The 9,370-nt window shown below is 37.2% G+C and overlaps 1 long non-coding RNA gene across 3 annotated transcripts; it reads right to left on the reverse strand.

Moving 5' to 3' along the window:
• Positions 1 to 3,801: 3,801 nt before the first annotated feature.
• LOC131250972 (uncharacterized) lies at positions 3,802 to 6,616 on the reverse strand. Of its 3 annotated transcripts, none has more exons than XR_009173534.1 (4): positions 6,419 to 6,616; positions 6,078 to 6,214; positions 5,775 to 5,873; positions 3,802 to 5,239 (listed from the first exon to the last, which is right to left on the reverse strand). It is a non-coding gene; the product is annotated as an uncharacterized LOC131250972 (long non-coding RNA). The 3 variants fall into 3 exon arrangements; XR_009173532.1 differs by having other exon boundaries at positions 5,775 to 5,899; XR_009173533.1 differs by lacking the exons at positions 6,078 to 6,214; positions 6,419 to 6,616 and having other exon boundaries at positions 3,803 to 4,211; positions 4,959 to 5,239; positions 5,775 to 6,065.
• Positions 6,617 to 9,370: the final 2,754 nt, after the last annotated feature.

The raw sequence follows: 9,370 nt of genomic DNA on the forward strand, positions 1-9,370 counted from the left end.
AAGAAAGATGTTCATTGAAGAAATGAAGGTTGTAAAGCAGAGATCCAACGAAAGAAATTCAGGCCAGCTCTGAGAAATCCTAAAAAAACCGGGCTAGCCTATCTTATACCCCACCCAAGAGGCCTCTTATGCTTTGGAATCCTTTTTTATGTTCCCTAGTCTCACTTTATTAAAGAAAATGACTCTGCTAACCCTAGAGTGGAGGCTAGCCTGTTGAGAAAGATTCTACTGGCTTACGGTTCACTCCCCAAACGAGCCAAAGCATCCGCAACCCCATTTGAGGACCTTTGGTTAGCCGGTTAGGCTCATGAGGTGTGTGGTTTTTGGGATATTCTCAATTCACTGGTGTGGACCATAATTCTGATGGTCTAGATCAATGGTTTTTGGGATAATCTCATTTCGCAGGTGGGGACCATAATTTTGATGGTCTAGATCAATAGATATAGATGCAGATGGAGAGTACAATAAATGAGTCACCACCACACCCAGATCCATATCTCAACTGGCAGACTGAGTGGAGATATATCGTTTCAACACTTGAGGTCTTGGCATTGATTCTATCGGGGCCTAGTTTGCCGCTTGGACTAGGCCTAAATAGAAAATGTCATCAAATGCAAACCGGGCGTAGATGCCTGGCAACTCGAACCAACTCATTCAATCCTGATTTGAGTCACAACTTGATCAGGGAGACTTGGCTACAGTGTTGTCAATGGGCCGAGCTGGCCTGTTGGGCTTTTGGGCCTTGCCGCCTTAATCTGAACTCAGGCTAGAGTATCAAGCCCTGGGGCTAGACTCGGCTTAAAATTCAAGCCTGTCTGTTAGTCGGGCTGCAGTTGGACAACATCAAATGCCTTATCAACCTGGCCATTAGGGTTTTACAAAAGGTAATTTTGTAACATCATATATAAAATAAAAAAATAAATAAATAACACCCCACACGCCTCCACTCATCTCTCTCTCTCTCTCTCTCTCTCTCTCTCTCTCTCTCTCTCTCTAACTCACCCCATGCTTGTGTTGCGGAAAGCCACGGAAGAAAAATAGTTAAAATAGACAAATATAAGAAACAAAAATAAGAGATATAAGAGGCACAAAGACTTATATGGATCGACAATATACATACTTCATGAGGCAGCAAACATAGCTTTTTCTTCATTAAAATAAGAGAAAATAAAAATACAAAAATTATCTCTCCTACCTTTATAAGAAACTCTAAACTAAAATTTTCAAAAGATGTATTAACTAGGTTTCACTATATATAGTATGGACGCGTTGTATGCTAGAGGTAGAGGAGAAGCTTCCTATTAGGAAACATCCATCTGTCATGCATAGCCTCAGGATATGGGATATCCACTGCCTTAATGATCTGAGCCTCTCTCTCTCTCTCTCTCTCTCTCTCTCTCTCTCTCTCTCTCTCTCTCTCTCTCTCTCTCTCTCTCTCTCTCTCTCTCTCTCTCTCTCTCTCTAAATTCCAATCAAACTAACTTAATGGTTGCAGTTTGCATCATTACAGCCATTGTTGGTAACACGGGTAATATGGAGAATTCTCCTATAATATTCAATGTATTACTTTAGTCACAATGCGGCATTTATAGAGATACACATCCTATATGTTAAAAAGAATGTCTTTATACATGGAAGAAAAGTAAACGCAATATCTAACTATACATGAAATTGAATGATTCAATATCACCCCATCAAACTAATGTGGGGGATCGACCAACAACAGTTTGCGAACTAGGGAAGAGTGGAATGTTGTTGTCATTGTCTTGGTGAGAATATTTACAATCTAATCAGGAGAGGCCACATGTGAAAGTTAAATGATCCCAGATTGAAACTTTTCTCGAATAAAGTGACAATACATCCCAATGTGCTTTTTCTGTTCATGAAATACATTATTAAAAGCAATATGGATGGCACTGATGTTATTAACATGAAGAGGAATTAGGTTATGAAGAGCAATTCTAAAATCTGAAAGAAGTCTACGAATCCAAATGATCTCACTGCAGGCTGAAGACATAGCGCTTGACCTCTGTGTTGGACTTTGAGACAGTCGGTTGCTTCTTGCACTTTCAAGAGATAGCGATGTGTCAAGAAACATGCAATAACCTATTGTGGATTGTCAGGTGAGAGCACAACTTACCCAGTAAGCATTGAAATATGCAATAAGTTCAAGGGGAGATGTCGAGGAAAAGAACAGGAAATGATCAATGTTGCCTTGCAGATATTAAAATATTCGCATACATGTCCTCTAACTTCTTCCATAATTCCGCTGCGGTTTTCTCCATTGTGACATTATAAAGGACCTCATCTGTTAAACACAACTAGATTGATGATTTAGCCAATCAAGTTTCCTTCATTCATCATCATCCATAAACTTGTGTCGCTTCTCAAGAGCCTCATCTAAGTCTTGTTGAACTAATAGGCCAATCATCTTGACCTTCCATAATTCAAAGTTATTTTTGCCTCAGTATTTCTCTACATTATACGTAGGAGTAACTGTCATTGATACTTCAATAATAATAATAATAATAAATCAAGCCTACACCCCAATGATTGCTTGATACCACTAGTTAGGGGACCGTAGAAAGCAAAAAGTAATCCAATTGCACCAAGCAAGCATAAAGAGAATACAATGATTTAACATGGAAAAACCTTTTTCAAAAAAAAAAAATCACGGCACAAAGCGACAAATGATCACTATAAAAAAATAGAAATTACAAGAGAAAAGAGCTTACTCGATTCGAACAACCTCGAATCAAACCCTTGAAAACCCCTTGGATGAATTTGAAAACCTAGAATTACCCCCCAATCCCGTTTACACCCAAATATATATAACTTATCACTACCAGAAAACTGGGCAAAGGCTACAGATAAAAGCCGTAACCAAAGACTTATAGCTACGGTTTTAGTCCATAGCATGACCATAGTTGTAGGTGCCGTAACAATAGGTCTAAAACCTATGGCTACGGATTAAATTTGTAGCCATAGATTAAAGTAGCTGCAGATATAATTCGTAACAACCATTTCTTTAAGGAAAAGCACGTACAACTACGGATAGTATTTGTAGCTAAAAGTAGATCCATAGCAATATGTTGAATTTAATAACAACTACGATTTTCATATTACTAGCTACGATCAATATCCGTAGCTATTTCCTACATTTTAAAAAAATTTATAATCACTCATTCATTCAATTACCACCTGTATAATCATTCAGTCATTCAATTACCACCTGCACAATCATTCATTCAATAATGAATCAATTGCAATCCTTCATTCAATCGATTACAATTACAATTACAATAATGCTGAAAATACAAATCTTGGTGATTCTGTGTGCACTCGCATATGGCTAGGTGCATCCTTCATCCACCATAAATAGAAAATGGATATGAGTATCAATAGTCTACCTGCACATCCGACAGCTATACCGATAACTTCTCCTGTGCATCTTCTGTAATTATTCGAGGGCGAACCACCACTAGAGGACTTTGTAATATAAAAACAAAGAATCAGTCAATTGAAGAAGGATGAAAACTAAATGCAAGGAAAACATAGAATTCCCCTGATGTAAACTGAATTGATGCTCCAAACAGCATTCCCACATGGGTTTGTTCAGATCATCTCCAAAATCATATGAGGTGATACTTTGAGGACTTGATTATACACTATGACATACACATGACACCAAGGAAGTCAGTTAATATAATTCACTTTGTTGAAGTCATGCATCGACCTAACCTGGATATGTTCAGATCATCTTCAAAATCCACTATCTAAAGAGAACCATTAAAAAAACAAATTGAATTCATCTCATTTTAGTTATTCCTAATTATGTATTAGGGATCTTCTTTTTAAAACTTTTTTGTGTAGAATTAAATGTCATCATGATAACCAACCATTTATGATCTCTGATGCACTACTAATGTTAACTAAATGAGATGAACTCATTTTAAGTGGCACCCGAACATGCCCTGAACCCTTAATAGGAAAGCATTTTCTAACCAGTTCAACAAATCTAAACATAAAATCCATGCTAAATCTAACCAGTTCTACAAATCAACATCAGAGGTTAAAACTAACAATTTCCCAAATAATCTTAATTTGAGGCCCTGCCTCGTATAAAGATGGGCCCATGATTTGAGTTTGGATCAATACATGTATGCCCATGATTTGATCCTGACCTGTATTAGGTTGAAGTGTCCTATTACCTGTTACAAGTGCGGCCAGTAGTTGTGAGATATAAACTTTAATTTGATAAGCAGTGTCAAAGAATATAAATATCAATTTTTTAGGAAAAAGATGGCCAAAGATTAGATGGTAAGGTACACCCAATTAGATTTGGTTGGGTCATGGCAAAAAGAGAACTTATAAATTCCTAGATGGCCGAAGAGAACTTAGATGGTAAGGTGCACCCAATCAGTTTCTCATATAGAATTTATTTCCAGAAAATAAATTCTTTAGCAACTTGTAAATTCCTAGTTGCCAAACAACCCAAAATACAGATTTGTTCATCACATATGGATACGAAAGAGAAGATTATAATCAACTTATTTGGAAGTGTAAACAAACAAATGCATATGAGTTCTACTGTGTGCTTGTATGTAATCAGATTACATGCAAAATCATTCATGTCGATAGCTTTCAACATTCTCAATATGCAAAATCATTCATGTTGATAACTTCTAGCATTCTCAATATGATCTAACATGAACATTGCATGTATTTAAGGTTCTTTCGAAATGGGTCTGCTTCCATGTGTGGAATATGTTCATCCACCTATAAGTTAGAGCCATAAATCTAGTAGTAGTGATTTCATACTTGTGTTTTTGTTGCAACATTTGAATTCCCATCAATTTCTTCTTTCATATTATTATTCTTGAAATTGATCAAGGGATGCAAATGCAAAAGAGAGATGTTCAAGAGCCTTCTTGGTAAATAAGATTGATAGAGATTACCTTTGCTATTTTTCATTCCTTATTGTGAAATATCCTTCTTCATACCAAGTCTTTGTGATCAATAAGAAAGTTCATGGGCCAAACACATCAAGAAAGAGTTTCAGAAGCTAAAAATATCACCTCTTCCCAAGTGTTGAAGCCAGTGGGTCAGATGAAATGATGCTCCTGTCAGTAACATTGCCATTCGCCGACTCTGCTAGAGCAAGTGAGAGAGTAGTCTCGATTTTATCATCCTTGTCATCCAAACGGATTGCAGCCATAACAGAGAGCAACTTCAGGGACTAATAAAAACAAAAGATAAAGATAATTAAAGATCCTTACTACACGAAGCGATAATTCAAACATACATATATTGCATATGCTTTTCTCACGACAGGCACTCTCAAAATTAAGCTCATGGGTTCTCCCCAGTAGCCTTTTGAAATGACCAATATACTATCATGTTATCTTACAATGCCAACATATCCTCATGTTTCTGCCTTCTTAATCTTACTCAAAGACTAGGCAGGTTTTTTTTTTCTATAAATAGGCAGAACCTCTAATCACCAATACTATGCGAGTAGGAATTGGGATTACAACAAATAGGGAAGAGGCTCAACTTCAGATAGTTATTTTGCTAATATGATAAGTTGCTAAGTACAACAGAACGATCAATTTTTGTGATTGCTCAAATGTCTTCCTTCCCAATCCAAACCCTAGGCATTAAGTCAGAATCATGGGTAAACAATGTTGAGAATTTGCAAACATTTTAAATGGTTACTCCCATTGTACAAAATAGAAACAACTCAGTCCATAAACAATTAAATGAACTGCTACCTTTCCTTCATACGAATCAAGACCCTTGTGGCTTCTTTTCTTCCTTAGCATCTTAATTCCTTGGTACAAAATAGAAACTGTTGTGTACAAACATGAAAGCTGTAGAAGGAGAGAAACAAGGAGAGCTAATCGAACAAACATGACATAAATAGATATATAAGAAAAATGGAATTTGCATTTATCAAAACACTAAAGCTTTGAAATAGATATATAAGAAAAGTGGAAACATAAAAGAAAAGTTCATGAACAAGAAACTTTTAGGAACGGATGATGCATAAAAATAAATAAATAAATAAATTATACCCTTCGTCCATGAACCCTTCACATAATGACCAAAGCCCAAATCCAAGGCATCCGATAGCAGCAGCAACAACAACGATAATAGAACTGCCGTAATCTTCTGCACTTCTGATAATAAATCCCCCAAATCTTCTTCAAATCTGCACCACCCTCAAAAGAACAAATCATGGGTTTTCTATCTTTTCCCAAATCCAACACAAACATTTTAAAAAATCAACAAATATTTTCCAAAACCACTCAATATTTATGCAGACAATTGGGTGTAACTATCCAAATGGGTGGGTGTAATCACCAATTCCAATTTTAAAAAAGGAAATCAGGAAGAAGATAAAAATCATGATTACCTCAAGAGAAGCTAGATTTCCTAAAAGACCCATGAATCGAAGTGTTGAGATCATCCTGTTTTGGATTCTGGGTGTCTTAAGAAACCAGCTTAGAAGCCCTCTGTATGAGTTCATCAAAGGCTTAGGGCTATAGAGAGAGAGGGTAGGCAGTGGAGTGAGAGAGAGGGTAGGCGGTGGAGCGAGGCTGCGAGAGAGAGGGAGAGAGATAGGGCGAGAAATGGGCGCGGAGGAATTGTTTTAGGCGTGGCGATAAAGACGGACGGTCCTGTGTCAGGGGCTCCGTGGGGCCCACCGTGATGCATGTGGTTCATCCGCTCCATCCATTCTTTTAAAATTTTTATTTTAGTGCAAGTACCCAAACATTAGATAAAATGAAAGCCCAATTCGACCACACCAAATATAAACGATAAAGGTTAATTTCCATTATTTCATACGGTTCAAAGGAGATCAAAGCTACATGGCCCCAAAATGATATATTTATCATATCTACACCATTCATCAATATGGGGAGATAATTTTAGATCTTGATCCCAAAAATGAGTAATTTCCAGGTCTCAAGTAGACCACACCATAAATAGCAGTGGAGACAATAATTCTCACCGTTAAAACATTCATAGGGCCCATTGTAACGTTTACTTTCCATATAATCTATTCATAAGGTCACAAAGAACTGGATGAAGATATATATATATATATATATATATCATATTAATCCAAGGTTTCAGTGGCAGGCATTCATCCTCCAATGCTTTTTACAATGTGGTCCACTTGATTTTTAGATCTGTCATATTTTTCGACTCAAGCCTTACGACGATCTCCCTAAGTGGACAAACGGTTTGGATATAACTCATACCTCATGATGGGACCCACATAACTTTGTGACGTTAACACACCAGCCACTCAGTGGTGTGCGGTACACCAGCCAATCCGCTTCCGCTATTTGTTTAGACGATCCTGTCATGGCTTCGTGGGGGCCACCAACATGTATGTGGCTTATCCATGCCATTTATTCATTTTGGCAACTAGGTTTAGTGCATGAAATAAAAATTGAGGTAGATCAAAGGCCCAAGTCAACCACACCATTCCCAAAAAATTTCAATGATAAGCACATAATTTTTATTGTTTAGTACTGTGTGGTCCAATTGAGGCTTTAATTTGCCTCCTTTTTGGGCTTATGCCCTAAAATGAGATATCAAAACATATGGACAACTTAGATAAAACACATACATTACGATGAGCCCCATAGAGACCTCTATGGGACCGTCAATCTATAGTTGTGGGATGGTGGGCAGTAGCTTTCAGCTACGGATTAAAGGCGTAGCAATATAAATACAGATTAAAGCCATAGCCATATATCATTATAGTCCATAGCCTTTGATCATTTTTTTGGTAGTGTATGGAAGAATCCCAAACAAAATTGGAAACAAATTTAGCAGATCCAGAAATCTACATAGTGTGAAACCATTCGATGTCATCGAACACCCTTCGATATCATCGACACTTAAACTTAGATGACATCGAAGCCACTTTGATGACATCGAACTAATGCAAAAAACTGTCCAAAGGTAAAACATGGAATTCTGGATATCTTCGATTGCATCGACCTAGCTTCGATGACATTGAACTTGACCTTCGATGTCATCGAATACTCCTCGATGTCATTGAAAAATGACACCAATATGTCCAGCAACCAACAGAGGATATTCAAAAATTATCGATGACATCGAGCAACTGTTCAATGACATTGAACAACCCTCAATGACATCTTTTGTAGACAACATCAACAAACCTTGCTTTTGAATAGATTTAAGACATCCAAAAACAATAGATGACTCTCTGGAATTCACTTCTGTTTGTAAATTAAATAGCATAAAAATATCAAATTGAGAAAAATTATCTCTCTTTCATATGATGTCCATTAATTTAAACAATCCTAATGATATTTATGGAATGAAAATAATTCTTGAAATAGTTGCAACCCCATATAATAATTTAAACAATCCATATTATATGCAAAAGTCCCCTCTTATAAACTTGAAGTTTTCCAATGTGGGACAAAGAGATCCAATAAAAGACAAAATAAATAAATAAATAATTATAAATAATTAAGCTAAAGGAAATGAGGGAAATTTTTTGAAACACTATTTCATTATATATATATATATATAGCAAAAAGGTACTATGCGCTCGACCTCACGAGTCCGTCCCATGAGGTCGAGTTGTGTGGGCCCCACCGTAATGCGTTTTGAACATCTACCCCATCATTCAAATGCACCATTCCATCATGGGCCTAGGTCTCAAAAATCAAGTCAATCCGTGACTTGTGTGGGCCACACCACATACAGAAGTGGGGAGGGGGCGTGCACTATTAAAACATTCATAATCATTTTTTGGGCCCACTAAGATGTGGTTTGCAAATCCAGCCCATCCATTATGTGTGTCCCACTTGGATGAGTGTTCTCACCAAGTTTCAGCAGCATTCAAAACTCAGGTGGGCCCCACCAAGTGCTTTTATATGGTTTAACGGTGTCTTCACATGATTTTAGATGGTATGGCCCACCTAAGTTCCGTATACGGCTGATTTTTGGGATATCCCATAATTTAGAGGGGACCCATCAAATGCACGGTGTTGATGGTCGACACGCATCATGGTGGGGCCCACACAGCTCGACCTCACGGGAGCTTATCGTGAGGTCGAGCGCATAGTACCTTTCCCCATATATATATATATATATATATATATATATATAAAGGTGTTGGACAAAGTGATGGATTTGTGCAAATCCAAAACCGTGCTAGTTGTGCGTGCAAGATCCGTGTGAGCTAGTTGTGCTGGTAGATTTTTTCTAACTTGAGATTATAATAGCTGTGTTAGGATTTCATTAAGATTTTTTTTGGATATTTTTCTTTCTTTAGCTGCCCCTAGGATGAATCTAGACAGGGATAAATCAG

The sequence above is a fragment of the Magnolia sinica genome, chromosome 7, assembly GCF_029962835.1.
Source record: "Magnolia sinica isolate HGM2019 chromosome 7, MsV1, whole genome shotgun sequence".
NCBI lineage: Eukaryota > Viridiplantae > Streptophyta > Magnoliopsida > Magnoliales > Magnoliaceae > Magnolia > Magnolia sinica.